The following is a 17,114-nucleotide window of genomic DNA, read 5'->3' on the forward strand; positions in this document are numbered from 1 at the left end:
CTGAAACATTTAGAACGCTGGGAGGAGTCAATACCGAAAATACAGTAATAGGTTTTATAATTAGATGAACTCATCAACTATGTACACATGAGTTTGTTGCCATGCTAAGTTTGAACAACTAACATGTCTTTATCCACAGCATACAGTTAGAGCACTAAAGCGGGTTCTGGACGTAAACATTTTGTGCTGAGAATAAAATACATTGCAACTACGCATGGTATTTCTTAACATGACTCTCAAAAAATGTACACAATGAACAAAAAGGCCATACATGGAACACTCCGCCTCCAATGAGGGAAAATAAGAGTTTGCTTTGAAATAAATACAGAAGAGTCTCAATTATTTCAAGATGTCACTTAATAGCCGTCACCCTTGTTGCTTCTGCCAAATCTCTCCTCTTCTCTTGATCATCCTCTCATTCTATCTCTTCGCACGTTCTTCCTCTCTCCGTCAGAGTCGTCGTCTTGGCGTCTTCCATTGCCCCCATAGCTGGACCGTCACCACTGTTATCAACATCCATCTCATTCCTCATTCTCCTGCTCTTTTGCATCCTCCGTCTGTCAGTCGATGTGTGTCGGTCTCCCCTCGTTGGTTTGTTCTCCCCAGACGTGTGAGCAAAAGGAACGAGTGTTTCTATGAGTTCTATGATGTCACAGTGGGGTCAAAAGGGGGGAGCTGATTGGCTGATCTGTCAGCGGCACACTACGATGCGGTACTCTGCGGTACGAGGGAAGCAGCAGAAGACAGAGAGAGACAGGGGCAGAGGGCATATGTGTACTTTACTACAACCATCGACATGTGTAGGGTCATTAATATGGTGTAGTGTGACTGTGTGCTGGGGTGGGGGGGTGGGGTGGAGGTTTGTGGAGCAGCAGCTAGCAGCTTTGTGTTATTTAGGTTCCAAGGGGTGGGGTGGGGGGGGGGGAGACTCAGTCCTCTACTGGCTGGAGCTCATGGAGGCCAGGTGGTCACTATGCTGATTCTGGGCCTGGAACCGGAGCCTCTGCTTGTTGGACTTCTTTGGTTCTTTGGGTCGCTGCTTCCCTGATCCTCCTGAAGCAGAAAGACAAGAAGCAAGAGAGAGCCTATTAGAAGAGCAGTGCATCAATGTAAAAAAGGAACACAGTAAAAACCTTTATTCCATCCCTTTGGTGTCTCTCTAAAACCAGCTAATGTACAGTGGGGCAAAAAAGTATTTAGTCAGCCACCAATTGTGCAAGTTCTCCCACTTAAAAATATGAGACAGGCCTGTAATTTTCATCATAGGTACACTTCAACTATGACACACAAAATGAGAACTGTTGCTGGTATTTTGGCCCATTCCTCCATGCAGATCTCCTCTAGAGCAGTGATGTTTTGGGGCTGTTGCTGGGCAACACAGACTTTCAACTCCCTCCAAAGATTTTCTATGGGTTTGAGATCTGGAGACTGGCTAGGCCACTCCAGGACCTTGAAATGCTTCTTCCGAAGCCACTCCTTCATTGCCCGGGCGGTGTGTTTGGGATCATTGACATGCTGAAAGACCCAGCCACGTTTCATCTTCAATGCCCTTGCTGATGGAAGGAGGTTTTCACTCAAAATCTCACGATACATGGCCCCATTCATTCTTTCCTTTACACGGATCAGTCGTCCTGGTCCCTTTGCAGAAAAACAGCCCCAAAGCATGATGTTTCCACCCCCATGCTTCACAGTAGGTATGGTGTTCTTTGGATGCAACTCAGCATTCTTTGTCCTCCAAACACAACGAGTTGAGTTTTTACCAAAAAGTTATATTTTGGTTTCATCTGACCATATGACATTCTCCCAATCTTCTTCTGGATCATCCAAATGCTCTCTAGCAAACTTCAGTCGGGCCTGGACATGTACTGGCTTAAGCAGGGGGACACGTCTGGCACTGCAGGATTTGAGTCCCTGGCGGTGTAGGGTGTTACTGATGATAGGCTTTGTTACTTTGGTCCCAGCTCTCTGCAGGTCATTCACTAGGTCCCCCCGTGTGGTTCTGGGATTTTTGCTCACCGTTCTTGTGATCATTTTGACCCCACTGGGTGAGATCTTGCGTGGAGCCCCAGATTGAGGGAGATTATCAGTGGTCTTGTATGTCTTCCATTTCCTAATAATTGCTCCCACTGTTGATTTCTTCAAACCAAGCTGCTTACCTATTGCAGATTCCAAGCCTGGTGCAGGTCTACAATTTTGTTTCTGGTGTCCTTTGACAGCTCTTTGGTCTTGGCCATAGTGGAGTTTGGAGTGTGACTGTTTGAGGTAGTGGACAGGTGTCTTTTATACTGATAACAAGTTCAAACAGGTGCCATTAATACAGGTAACGAGTGGAGGACAGAGGAGCCTGTTAAAGAAGAAGTTACAGGTCCGTGAGAGCCAGAAATGTAGCGGTTGGCCAGAAATGTAGCGGTTGGCAGCAAAATGTGCCTTTATTCAGCCCCATCACCTCTCTCTCTCTCTGGGGAAATTGCATAACACTCTGTCAGAACTGGAAAGGTCCTCGTTCATAAGCCTAGGGTTAATGTATCTTAATGTATCCCAGGTGTCATTGGTGTGGGCAAAGCATGTTGGGAATCTGTGCTAATGGAACCGTGTGCCCTATGACAGAGGCTACTGAACCAAAAGGCAACAGTTTGGCTGCCAAAAGACACACATAATTTAACGAGGTGTGTGTATGTGTATGTATGTATGTGTGAGAGAGAGAGAGAGAGAGAGAGAGAGAGAGAGAGAGAGAGAGAGAGAGAGAGAGAGAGAGAAATAGAGAGAGAGAGAGAGAGAGAGAGAGAGAGAGAGAGAGAGAGAGAGAGAGAGAGAGAGAGAGAAAAAAAAAATAAAGAGAGGGAGAAGTGATGGGGCTGAATGAAGGTTGGCTTCGGGTGGTGGTGGTGGTGGGGGAACAATCCTGCTGCCAACCCCTCTGCCCAGTGGCATAGCTCTGCTGGTTTTGAGTGGGTCAGTGATCTGAAGAAAAATAAAATCTGATGGGGGGAAAACTAGAGTCAGGCTTGGATGATGAGATGCTATCTGGATCCTGATTTGGCACAGCAAGAAACAAGGCATGCTATGGTTCGCCGAGGGGGGAAAACACTGAAAAATGCTACATAAATGGGTGTCTCAGCGGTAGGTTTACAAAACCTGGCTCTGTGTCCTATTATTGCACTTGTTCATGCCATTTCACTAAGGAAAATAAGGCTAAAGTGTGTAATATGTGGCAGAATTACCTCTAATTACCTTCTCATATGGCCTGGCCAAACGCCAGCCATTTAAAGCCGCCCAAAAAAAGTCTGGTTCAATTGAACATCTCAGCACCACACTGTAAAATATATTTTTTAATATTTCCAAGAAATGGGGACATATAAAATGTTCTGTTTTCGCTCTTTTAAACGAGAGTCATGATACAGTTGCACAAATATCAAACAATTTCCCTTCCACATTTCAGAGCCATTTCCTGCAATCAATTCAATCTAGCTAGCTATTTGTGGTCACCATCGGCCATTCCGAGGGCGAAAAATTATTATATCTTATTCAATATCTTATTCAAAAAAAATCCCCTCTTCAGACCATAAAAGGATTTAAAATCACATCTCATGGGGTAAACATACATCTTGCTCTAAACTTTCCGTGACCTCCAATTGAAAAACATTAACAGCAAAGTTGCTATGCTCGTTTAGTAAATGTCGCTTTCGATTCTTTGGGTGAGTTACAGTATGGTTACGACTGTTAGTGCACGCATAACGCTCAAGTCAATCCGGACCATAGGTTTCTTTTCCTAATTGCCATTTAAAAGAGGTCTTTTTCATTTGAAACAGTGTTGCTTTGATTTGATTTGTTTTGCTCTGCGCTCAAGACGAATTACATTTGATGGCAATAAAGCAAACATTGCTGTATTGAAAAGGCCTCTGTAGCTGGGCTAGGCCCATATGGGCCATTCCATGGAACCATTAGGCTGTCTGCGTGTTGTGCGACACGGCATTAAGATGTTTGTGAACTACATGACACTTGTCTTACGGCTACAGCGGGTTCTTGGAAAAACAAGGGATTGCACATCTCCATGACATTATATAGACCGGGATTCTACGTCACAGTACTGCTCATCTCATAAGACGTAGTAAGTAAATTGTGTGAGTAAACACTTACAAAAGCTTGAGCTGTGCTTCATTTGGTTTGCCCCAGTACAATGTAACCAACGGATAAAAAAAAGAAGGAAGAGTCCCAAAATACCTAAATAAATCGAGCACCCCTCAAAGTATTACCATGACATATTATGTATTTGTCCCAGGTCTGAGGTCTATCTGCCTCACGTCATATCTCATATCTCATTTATTCCAGGACAATGTGAACTGTAAAAACCAAACGTCCCGGAATGTCATCAGAACTGTCCAAGTGAGCTGATGAACATTTCTGTCTCTGTTTGACCTGTGTCCATGAAAGCATGGACTACGCTGGGTTCTATTTCATAATCAGAGTTCTCTAGGCTGACAGCTAGAGGGCAACCAATACCAAGAGAACATAGATCTTCCCCCCTCTGCATCTGATATAAGGCTTATGAGATGGCACATCATCTCAGGGTCTGTCTCTTTCACATTTAGCATTTACCAGGACGTAACACAGAGTGAATACACAACGCTTTTATGATGGTATATTTACAATCAATGTAAACACTTAAGTTGATTATGCAAGCCAGAGTTCTTAGAATGATTTATTTTTTATTTACCAGGAAATAAATGATTAAGAAGTGAACTCAATTACTTTCCAAACAAGGAACAAATTCATAAATCTTAGAGCGAGTACAGATCATTTGTCTTGGAAGGAACAGAAATCTTCAAATAATTTGAGCTATTTTTGTTTTACCCCACACTGACCCAGAATTTAAACTTACTGCCAAAATTGAAGAATGGCTTTCATTTCAGAAAATACTTTCACAATTTTTTCCCCATTTTCTTTTCAGTTTTGGCCACATTTCGCATCACTTCTGCAATCCTTAATTGTATAATGTTTTTTTTGTAGATAAAATCTGCCATCTAAAGCTTTGTATGTGGACAGGTTCATAGTCAGAGTAAATTCATTCAAAATGTTTTGTAGTTTTGAATCAAGAAGCTGTTGTGGTGGCAGAGGATGACCCCACCATTATCACTGTGTGTGTATTATAGACGTAGTGTGTGTGTGTGTGTGTACATTAGTATTTGTGCCCAATCTTGGTCTCACTGCATGAGCCAGGTCTGGTTCTGGTAAAGTTCTTGCTACTTTTTTTGACCTTTATTTTACTAGGCAAGTCAGTTAAAAGAACAAATTCTTATTTTCAATGACAGCCTAGTGGGTTAACTGCCTGTTCAGGGGCAGAACAACAGATTTGTACCTTGTCAGGTCAGGGATTCGAACTTGCAACCTTTCGGTTACTAGTCCAACGCTCTAACCACTAGGCTACGCTGCCGCCCGCTGAAGAAAGCTCTGGAGTGCCCTCCAAGCCTGCAATGTATCTGTGTGTTTGTTTAAGACTAGGCTATGTACATGTGTGCCTGGGTGTGTACGCTCTTCCATATCAGCTCAAAGTCTGACAAATGTGTCTTGGACCCTCTAATGTCATATACAATCTTATCAGCTGCCAAAGACTTCCCTACATGCACTGGGGTGGGAGTTCCACCCTGACCTCCGCTGACTGGGACATTCCAGGACAAGTCCGGTTGAGATCCATCACTTACCATTTCTCTTTCACATCTCTATCTTTCATTCTCTCTCTCTCTCTCTCTCTCATTCACATCTCTCTCTTTCTATCTCTGATGGTGGTTGAGACATAGCCAGATACCCAACAGGAAAGCAGTTCTGTAGGCCTGTTGTATAGTAACAATAACACTATGCTCTCTCTCAGGAGATATGCCCATGGCACTCTGAGTTGCGGTCCATTCAACTAGTCTAATTGAATAGCATTTTACACAGGGGAGAAGGACGGAGCCAAAACTCCCTTCACCTATCTCCAAATCCAATATCTTTGTTTTTGAGAACCGAATAAACCAGAGAAAATGTATTCCTTACGATGAGTGAGTGTTTGAATTATGTAATAAATAACGTTCTGTTTTTCCATCATTAGGTTAATGTTCTGTTCTTCACGCTGCCAAGAATGGGCTCAGTTCAATGAGGACATTGACAAAAACAGACCTCGATCGAGAGAGAAAAGAAAAGGGATGATTATTTTGAAATACAGACCTGGTGGCTGCCACTGTGGGAGTGTGTACCTGCATGCAAATCTATAATCGCTGAGGCCATAACCACTGTCTGTGTCTGTGTGTGTGTGTGTGTACTGACTGTCTGGCAGCACGGCCAAGTGACTTCATCCACCCAGAGCTCGGGCTCCAGCAGGCAGTGCACCAATCGAAGGCCTAATCTTATCTGCTCCGCTTGTGGTTGGAGGAAATCGATGGCACCAACCTCGAGAAGGCATTAAGACGAACGGTAAATGTGTTCCTCCCCTTGAAGTGAACCCTCTCCACTCCTTTTGTTACCTCATCCCGCCAGTAAACGCCGCCATCATCCCGAGACCATCAATTAATATGTTTCTTAGGAGAAGGGGGTTGAGGGTAGGGGATCAAAACAATTCCGAAGAAGATTCTGGTGGATTTAGTACGGAAAAGCTGGAACTTTGCTTCATAAACATGCCAAATCAAAAGCCATTATTTGTGAGGGAAGGAGGGGACTACTGGCGCCAGCAAGATTTGATTTCAGTGGCAGAAATTGGATTAGCAGCCATTAAAGGCCTCCTCACACATACATTTATAATGCCTTGAAGGGGAACGTATCTGTAGCCAACTCCTCTCACTCACACCGACGAGCTCCTCTGTCCGGAAGAAGATACCCACATACACACACTGTCCATGGAGTGTATGTAAAATGGTTAAGGACATGTGGTGAGCCAAGGTCTGCAGATGTTCACATGAAAAGATATGATCTAAAAGTGACAGGGAGTTTAGAGAGAGTGAGTAATAGAGAAGAGGAGGAGGAGGATAATGAAGAAAAGGAAGAAATGTAGCGGGGGGGCTTTTGAGTGACAGTGTATGAGAGAGAGAGAGAGAGAGAGAGGTAGGAAAGAGGGCGAGAGAGGGGCGAGAGGGAGAGAGATGAAGATGGAGGGACATTTGGAAAAAAAAGAGTTGGGAATTGGGAAAGATAGAGATGTGCTCGGCGAAAATGAGAAAGAAAAAACACCCTCTTTGTCCAGAAAGGACAATCTTTTATGAGAACAAGTCCATCTTGCCAACCGGATGACAAGAGCCTATCTGCACAGCGTCATTTAGCCTAACAAGATTACTCTGAATCGTACTTTCTCTTCTCTCTGTCTCTCTCTCTTCTCTTTCTCATTCTCATTCTCTTTCCCCCAGTGCTCTGCTTACAATCACCCATCCTGCTTAGCAGGGATGATTTAAAACATCTGCATTCCGATTTAAAAAGCTAATGTTGGGATTAGGTGGGTCATTATTTTCTCATCTATGCGGCGGAGGCTCTGTCGGGAGATTAAGCAGCAGGTTAGTCCACCGGTCCCGCCTTTTGATGCTCCATTTCGCTGACAATAAGTCAAATCGAAAACCCAACTTGGAGATTAGCATCTTGAGCAAGGAGAAGCCCCGGCAAATAATGCATGACTGACACCGTGATTAATCTGCCCGGTGGGTAATATAGAGTTGGATTTTATTCCCTCCGTTGAGCTGCTGAATGACTGTGACAAAGACAACGGAACGTTAATCCATGATCGCTATACAGGAAGGGTCCGGTATCCAGGAATGGTCCAGTGTTAGGGAAGGTCACTGTCTGACAATGGAACCATTCAGCGAACTTTCAGTCAACGCTCAGTCGGTTTCTGATCTGTCAACACTGAGTATGCATACTGAGACTTTGCAAATGAGAGGGCTACCGGTAAATATTTGGTCAATATGTGGCTAACCGCCACCACCACATCGCTAACAACCTTAACAGCAGACCCGGCCCCAATTTTGGAAATCAAAACAAACCTCTGCAAAGTCACTCGCAACTCTGCTCCCCTCAAATGGTACCCCTCTCCGGGTTAAATTGGCGCTTGCCCACCAACTCTGGCTCTACTTTACGGATGGTGTCACTACGCCAACGTCAGAGGGCCACGCAGAGCGCATGTGTGATGACTAGGCCGCTGTGTCTGATACACCTGAAACTCAAAAAAGAACTGCACAACACCATCTACGGTCTGCTATCTTCCCCCGACTGACTCACACGCACACACATCTGGGCCTAAATACATGGAGCTGCTACCCCGCGGAACCATCAGAAAAGGAGGAATAATTAGCTTTAGTTAACTTTAACGAATGGCGAAATGTTGGGTTTCATTTCTGACGAGCAAAATAAAAAGCTCTGTCATTATGCGTGCGTGTGTGTGTGTGTGTGTGTGTGTGTGTGTGTGTGTGTGTGTGTGTCTGTCAGTGGTTGAGCGTGCTTGTGCGCCTGTGTACAGGCTTGCTTGCGTGCCTGTGTGTGGCTCTGCTAGTGCGTGTGCTGGTGCGAGTGGGTGTGTGTGTGTGTGAGAGTGTTAGCAAGCTGTGGATAGCTGTAGCAAACCAGGGGGTGGTGGTAAAGGAGTCCGGGGGTCCAATTAAACAGTCAAGTGGGTGGAATATTACACATTTATCATCCTGTCTGGAATAATAGGGCAGATGTCAATTACGTTCCACTTCAGTCACATAGCAGAGGAGAGGGTGGGGCTCTCATTCTCATGCTTCCATTGTGGGGTGTCTTCCATCATCAGATCAAATTATTTGATCTCACTCATTCATTTCATTGAATCAATTTTATGTCAATATTTCCTGCATGCCTTAGAAATGTGCTTGGGGGGGGGGGGGGTAGAAACAGAATCATTGATCTTCATTCCATCGCACAGATTACATATCAATTGATTGGTGCAGGGTAATTCCCTCATGAAATGAACCATTTTAAACAGGGAAACATGGTGCTGACTTGGTCGCATTCTTGACTCTCCCTTTGTTTGGAGTCGATTGCCTCTGCGACTCATTATCTTACGCCATGCAATTAAACAGTAAAAGCCAACAGGACTTGGCAGTTCACTTTTACACACTCTGCCTTTGCCTTTTAAAACCAGCCTTGGCACCCTTTAACTGAGGAGAGTGAAGAACTCCCACTCCAGAGCACCCCAATTCTGTCCCTTCGTAAAACCCCACCTACCCAGTCTTAACTGTACACTTTCAAAAGCTCGCTCGCTAGCGCCGAGAGACAAAACACACGTAGTCCTGCCATGGAGGTGACCTCCTCACACTAAGGATTAAACAAAACTACTGGATGGAACATTTGTTTTTCATTTCAGGATGGTGAAGATGCATTTCCTGTTGGGGTGTGTTGAGTGGGCCTGGGTCGGGGGCCCAAGGTGGGGAGCAGAGCAGGTAGGGGGCAGGCAATACATGTTCTGGGTGGTGGGAGGTTCTCTGGATCTCTGGAGCCTTTTGTGGGGCCACAAGGAGGAGGGTTCTTCTGCTAACGCTCATGGTGCCGTCTGGAAGACCCTTCCTAACACGCGCACACACATAAATTGTGTAATATATACTGTACTCACACTATCGTGAGCCTCGCTGAGTATGTATGCATTATGGTGCATACACACACACACACACACACACACACACACAAGCATGCACGCACCCACACACGATGGAGTGTATCCTCTTCCAGACAGAGGGGCTCACATACACTGAAATAACAAGGCTGTGTCAACAGTGCATCATACATACATAAAGAACATCATGTCTGCATTGTGAGGACGCCAAGGGGGCATAACGGGCGACCCAGAGTCTGCCACACACAGCCTGTCTGTCTGCTGTCTGGGGCATGTGTGTGTGCTCTCCTCTCCCTGGCTCCCTGGCCTACAACAGCCCCTCTGGTCTATCCCCCCCCCCATGCATACACACACACCACAACTTCCCCCTGGGGCCTTGGGGGGGGTCTAAGAGGAAATTGTCCAGCATGATTCACTGCTTTATACATAATTTCTCCACCATGTCCCTTCATCCCCCTATCCTCCACTTCATCCCCTTCTCCTCTGGGAAAACAGAGGGGAGGGGAGGAAATCCCCCCCCCCCCCCCTCCGTGTCTGGACACAGAGCACAACTGTCCCGTAAAGAGGAACTAGGCCCTAACGAAGGAGCCATGCTAAGTCAGACGGGCTTAGACGCTAAACCAGAGAGAGGGGCTGTGGGGATCACAGCACAATCCCCGTGCTATAGCGGATGACAAGGGACTCCAGGATATAACTTTGTTTTTGTGTTTTGCATAAGTCTGGACGGTTTTCACCCCATCTCCTTCGACAATGCACCTACAAAGACTGAAAACACCACAAACCATTTTGTAAAATGTTGTATTTTCGACTAGACAAAGTCTAATTTGAGCCGAGAAGTCAGTCTGTTTGATGTCCTAGCGGAGCTCCTGTTGTGTGTATGTTTTCATTAGAGACCCAGAGCAGTCAGTTCCCAGTAGTCCCTGATCCTCACTAAGGCCTGAGCTCCATCAGAAGCCTGTCAAGCGCCAGTCAAGCAGACAGCTGACTGAAGCGGACAGATCTTACAGATCCTGTATCATCCAGCTATAGGCTGCTGTTGTAGTCTCTTCTCCTCTCCTACCCAGGCACCAGCTATCTCCCTGTCTGTCAATAATACTCCCAATACCCCTCCACTCACTCAAACACAAACAGGGGGATTTCCTGAAGTATTAACATAGGGAAAACATTTGATGGGTTTGTTCTTTGGCCTCCTTCGATTACAGTGAAATGTCCATTTCGATGGCCGTTTCAGGGTCTCACCTCGAATAAGAGAGAGAGAGTTGTGTATTTCAGGCACCAACATCCTTCCAAAGAGGTATGACGGTAGGGAGATTTGTATGATGCTCATAGAGTGACTCGTGATCCCATTCAACTGCAATACCCAACCTCAAGGCCTATTGGGGTGGGGTTATGATCCCAAAGCCTGCCACCAACGAAGCAAACTAGGTGCACTTTACAGGGGATTTAAAACAGCAACGATAGGGACCTGGGATTGGTCAAACTCCCTTTTGAGTAATTCACATAGAAGTCTGAGAGGTTGAATGAACCATAGAATCTATGGTTTTTTTCCTTTTCGATATCCACAATCACATTTCAAATCTAATTAAATGTTATTTGTCACATGCACCGAGTACAACAGGTGTAGTAGACCTTCCCGTGAAATGCTTACTTACAAGCCCTTCACCAGCAATCCAGTTTTAAGAAAATAAGAGTTAAGAAAATATTGACTAAATAAACTAAAGTAATAAAAGTAACTCAATGAAATAACAATAACGAGGCTATATACAGGGGGTACTGGTAAAAAAAAAATAACACACAAAATAGCACAATTGGTTAGGAGCCTGTAAACGACAGCCATCCCCTCACCTCCGTGTAATAAAACACGTATTACAGTTACAGACAGCCCAAACGGTTGCCGTCTCCTCAGAGCCCACTATTGCTTTGGTGTGTTGAGTTGAGTACAACCTTTATGAGCGGGCCTCTACTTAAGTGCTCTGCTTCTCCTTCCCTGTATTTGTCTGTGTTCACAAACACTGACACACACGCAAGTATGCTCGCACGAACACACACACACACACACACACACACACACACACACACACACACACACACACACACACACACACGCGAGCGCAGCTGGCAGGCCTGTACTTGTTGCTTTGTTGTGTCTGTGTCTGTTCCCTGGGTCCAAGCTCCTGGACATGAGTGGGTCAAAAGCCGCAGCCTCTCTCTGTGAATCATCAGGCTCTAATTAAAAGCTGTGATGTCTCTATGAAGACCAGGCCCGCCAGAGATGGATGGAGAGAAGGAGAGGGGGGGAAGAGAGAAAGGGGGGAGTAAGAGAAAGAGAGAGGAAGAGGGGAGAGAGTGGGAGGGGGGGGGGGGGTAGAGGGGCTTCTGGTGGCTGAGCCGGTGCAACTGTGCACCAGATGTTCCTAGCCGGCAACCTTCCCTTCTCCTTACAGCCAGCACACTCAAGGGGGCGGACGCGGGCACGCCGATATTCCCCTCGAAAATGTGCACCACTACCACCACGCTAAAATGTTCTCCTGTGTTGTGTGCACTGCACATTGTCTGTCATTCCGATTGTCATTGTCATATGGTGCTTGCATGTCTGAAAGATGTGTGTATGTTTGAGTAAGAGAGAGAAAGAAAGAGAGAAAGAGAGAGAGAGAGAAGACAAAGGTAGAGTTGAGTAGATAAACATAAACTACACTACAGTGGGGCAAAAAAGTATTTAGTCAGCCACCAATTGTGCAAGTTCTCCCACTTAAAAATACGAGAGAGGCCTGTAATTGTCATCATAGGTACACTTCAACTATGACAGACAAAATGAGAAAAATAATCCAGAAAATCACATTGTAGGATTTTTAATGAATTTATTTGCAAATGATGGTGGAAAATAAGTATTTGGTCACCTACAAACAAGCAAGATTTCTGGCTCTCACAGACCTGTAACTTCTTCTTTAAGAGGCTCCTCTGTCCTCCACTCATTACCTGTATTAATGGCACCTATTTGAACTTGTTATCAGTATAAAAGACACCTGTCCACAACCTCAGTCACACTCCCAACTCCACTATGGCCAAGACCAAAGAGCTGTCAAAAGACACCAGAAACAAAATTGTAGACCTGCACCAGGCTGGGAAGACTGAATCTGCAATAGGTAAGCAGCTTGGTTTGAAGAAATCAACTGTGGGAGCAATTATTAGGAAATGGGAGACATACAAGACCACTGATAATCTCCCTCGATCTGGGGCTCCACGCAAGATCTCACCCAGTGGGGTCAAAATGATCACAAGAACGGTGCGCAAAAATCGCAGAACCACACAGGGGGACCTAGTGAATGACCTGCAGAGAGCTGAGACCAAAGTAACAAAGCCTCCCATCGGTAACACACTACGCCGCCAGGGACTCAAATCCTGCAGTGCCAGACGTGTCCCCCTGCTTAAGCCAGTACATGTCCAGGCCGGTCTGAAGTTTGCTAGAGAGCATTTGGATGATCCAGAAGAAGATTGGGAGAATGTCATATGGTCAGATGAAACCAAAATATAACTTTTTGGTAAAAACTCAACTCGTCGTGTTTGGAGGACAAAGAATGCGGAGTTGCATCCAAAGAACACCATACATACTGTGAAGCATGGGGGTGGAAACATCATGCTTTGGGGCTGTTTTTCTGCAAAGGGACCAGGACGACTGATCCGTGTAAAGGAAAGAATGAATGGGGCCATGTATCGTGAGATTTTGAGTGAAAACCTCCTTCCATCAGCAAGGGCATTGAAGATGAAACTTGGCTGGGTCTTTCAGCATGACAATGATCCCAAACACACCACCCTGGCAACGAAAGTGTGGCTTCGTAAGAAGCATTTCAAGGTCCTGGAGTGGCCTAGCCAGTCTCCAGATCTCAAATCCATAGAAAATCTTTGGAGGGAGTTGAAAGTCCGTGTTGCCCAGCAACAGCCCCAAAACATCACTGCTCTAGAGGAGATCTGTATGGAGGAAGGGGCCAAAATACCAGCAACAGTGTGTGAAAGCCTTGTGAAGACTTACAGAAAACGTTTGACCTCTGTCATTGCCAACAAAGGGTATATAACAAAGTATTGAGATAAACTTTTGTTATTGACCAAATACTTATTTTCCACCAATGTGATTTTCTGGATTTTTTTCTTCTCATTGTCTGTCATAGTTGAAGTGTACCTATGATGAAAATTATAGGCCTTTCTCATCTTTTTAAGTCAGAGAACTTGCACAATTGTTGGCTGACTAAATACTTTTTTGCCCCACTGTATGTCCTTTTCTGTACGTAGGCAAGTGTGTGTGTTTGTGTGTGTGTGCATGTGTGTTTGTTAATACGTGTGTGTCTATGTGTGTTTGTTAATATGTGTGTGTGTGTGTGTTGGTATGCTATGTGTGGTCTGTATGTGGCAATTAAAGCGTGTGCGGGCCACAGTCAGAGAGCCAGAGGTCTGGCAGGCAGAGATGCATCCCGGGCAGGGGCCACACTGGGGCCTTTAGGGCCCTCACAGGGGCCACATCTGAATTCATCAACTCAATGAGAGTCTGTTGAAGCACCGAACACTGCCTCAGATCTCAGCTCTAGATTCAGAAACCACTGACAAACCACCAAATGCCCTAAAACCCCCAATGAACCCTCAGCAAAGAACCTGGCTTTACAGCCCTAACGATGTCATGGACAATATCACACTGTGACAGTACACTTCTCCCACTTGTGAAACATGTTGATGGGGACTTGAAACGTTTTCCTTCTGCTCTGCTCCCCCTCCAGTGTGCAGCCACTTTGTTTGTTTGTGTACGTCTGTTTTTGATGGGGCTGTCGCTGTTTGGGCATATGCCGCCTCATTTCCTCCCAGCCAGAACCTCAGACAGGGAGGCTTTCCTGAACAGTGTTACAATGCTCTATGCACACTGTCATGGACAGACACACATACTCGCTTACATACACACTGTCACAAACGGACAAACAATCAGACACTTGGTTGGGCTACTTCGTGACATACAAATCATCTTGATTAAACCCACGAATAGTCCGTTGTTCCATGGATGTTTCATCATATAACGCATCAGATTTCATCTTAACACGAACCCTAAATGTTATCGACCTTATGGCAGAAAATCAAGCAATAATTAATATGGTCATTGCCGTTAAAATGGATGAAGAAAAAAAATGCCTGGGATTTCCAAGTTGTAATGTGACTACATGCGCCTAGAGAGGCTGTTCGGTAAAACTACTAGTTTGTCGGGCCAGAGAGTGGGAGGAAAAAGCCCCCCCCCCCCCCCCCCCCCCCCCTGTTCTTCCTGCTTGGAACCGACCAGATGACAATATTGTGGAGTATGGAGCCCCAGTGAGCACTAATGCACCCCCTCCTCCTCCCTTCTCCTCCACCCCCCTGGTCTTTGAAAGGCCTCCACATGTTTATGGCTCATGCCTGTGGTATGACGATGGATTCTCCATATAAAAGCCAGCAAGGATCATGGGGTGTTTCAAATATTGCTCTCCGAAGACAGTTGCTGACAAAATGACAGTGGACATATTTATTTTGGTCAGGGCACTTTGTGGGGAGTTAATCAGAGACTCCCTCCTCTGAAGCCTCCTTTGAGGAATGCAACCACGGCAGAGAAGGACCGGAGACTACTGGTAATGACTTTCTCCTCCTGTGGAAGATTTAACACTGCGAAAATGCTCGAGAAGCAGAAAAATAAACCCAAAGTTTGGTGAGGGAACCGTCAGTATAAATCAAGTGTTGATTGGCTGTCCAGACATGCGCTTGGATAATCAATTTCCATCCGGTTAGGAGATGCAAAGAATAATATAATAAGTGCTTATAGGAAAAGGAATGATCTATGGCAGCGACTGGTGGGCACTGAGGATGACTGAAGCAGAACCTCTGTGTTCATTTGTGAGTTGGCTACAACTGCCATTGGCCCAGGGCTGCAGAGGCCCCGGCCAATCCAATGACAGGTTGATGTCTTTCCTTCTGACCCGTGATACTCTATCTGAGTCTCAGAAACACAACAGTAAACCCTCTCTAACCTCGCCATTCTAGTATGTTTCAAATCTCAAGCTCAGAGGTAAAACTAATGTCGCACAACGTTCAACGACGTCCTCATTATCATCGAGAGCTACCTGTTCCCTGAATACCCTGACTCATCACGTCTTAATGAATCATCTTAATGAATCATTTGAGATACATTGCATGTCCCCAGCTCTGAAGAACAGCGATGAATTGGTAGAGGTCAGAGGTGGACAGAGCTGCCCCTGTGTCCGCGAGGAGAGGGGGAGGCGGGAAGCATCAAGGGCACTCCTGAAGGCCCCACTTCGTAGCTACGGTGTCGGCCGTGCCGAGCGGACTAATTAAATGAAGATTAGGCCACGGCTCTCGCAGTCACAACAGGATGCCGCGTGGGGGCGCGCATAATCACTCTGACAGGCCAGCAGCCAATTAGAGCTCTCTGTCTGCCCTGGGAAAGCACTTGGCGGCCCATTCCCGCTGGCGGGAAATACATTTATCTGGATTTTCCGTGATATTACCCGGGCCGGAGTTCCCCTGTTAATCATCGGCCCCATTCCGGATCTGCCACGGAATCATCAGGACTCAGGAATCATCATCTACAAATCATTATTTTTCTTTCCTGAGAGCATTTAAGAGGTTTGGTTGAGTGTGGTGGCAGAGGCAAAGCACTTGCTGTTTGGTTTGGACGAGGCCTGTCCCATGAACTTCTCTGTGGAGGAAAAGGAGCGCACTCCGTAAGAGAGGAGTTAGCTCTCCAGTAAAAGTCTGTCAGCCTGTGTTCCGCAAACTGGCGTGATGATGGCAGCAGGAGAGGGAGCGGAGTATGTCTGACAGGCACACAAACATCCAGAAATGAGTTGGGGGATATTGGTTTTCCAAACCAGCAAATACGGGCCAGAGTCAGATGCGATCAGCGGAGAGCCTTTACTAGTACCTACATCTCTTGGCTTTCTGACCTTAAACAGGAAAATTGTGTGTGACACAGTACACAGACACGCACACACACTAGAGCTTGTAAGGAAGAACTTGCATGTAAGCGTTTCACTGTATGGCTTACACCTGTTGCATTCTGTCATGTGACAAATAAACTTTGATTTGATTCGACACACACACACACACACACAAACACACACACACACTGAGCGAATCCTAACTTGAGCTTGTTGGTGTCACGGACGGTGTGTGTTACAGACAGGCGGCAGCGCTTCCTCTCAAAACGGATTTGGGGCAGTCACACTTCTCAGTGCATCGTTTTACAGGAGGACCAAACCGACCGCCACACATGGTTCCCAGACGGAGACGGCCAGGAGGTCCACAGAGCTGTGTGTTCCCTACAGAACCACACTGCAGAACCACACTGGGGTAGACAAAATCTATAAGACCCAGACTAAGAGTTAGACGGAACCTGGTCCACAGCCCTGTGTGTTTATTTCACAACCACACAGGGTTAGACAGAACCTGTGGACACACTGAGGTGGCTGCTGAGCACCAAGCTGCTGCCTATCACTCTCTGTCAGCTGACGAA

General features: G+C 45.9%; 1 pseudogene; it reads right to left on the reverse strand.

Annotated features, from left to right (window-relative positions):
- Positions 1-937: 937 nt before the first annotated feature.
- The window catches only part of LOC139381018 (R-spondin-2-like), an 89,921-nt pseudogene continuing 73,744 nt past the window's right edge, over positions 938-17,114 (reverse strand).

The sequence above is a fragment of the Oncorhynchus clarkii genome, chromosome 2 (genome assembly GCF_045791955.1).
Source record: "Oncorhynchus clarkii lewisi isolate Uvic-CL-2024 chromosome 2, UVic_Ocla_1.0, whole genome shotgun sequence".
In the NCBI taxonomy this organism is placed as follows: Eukaryota; Metazoa; Chordata; class Actinopteri; order Salmoniformes; family Salmonidae; genus Oncorhynchus; species Oncorhynchus clarkii.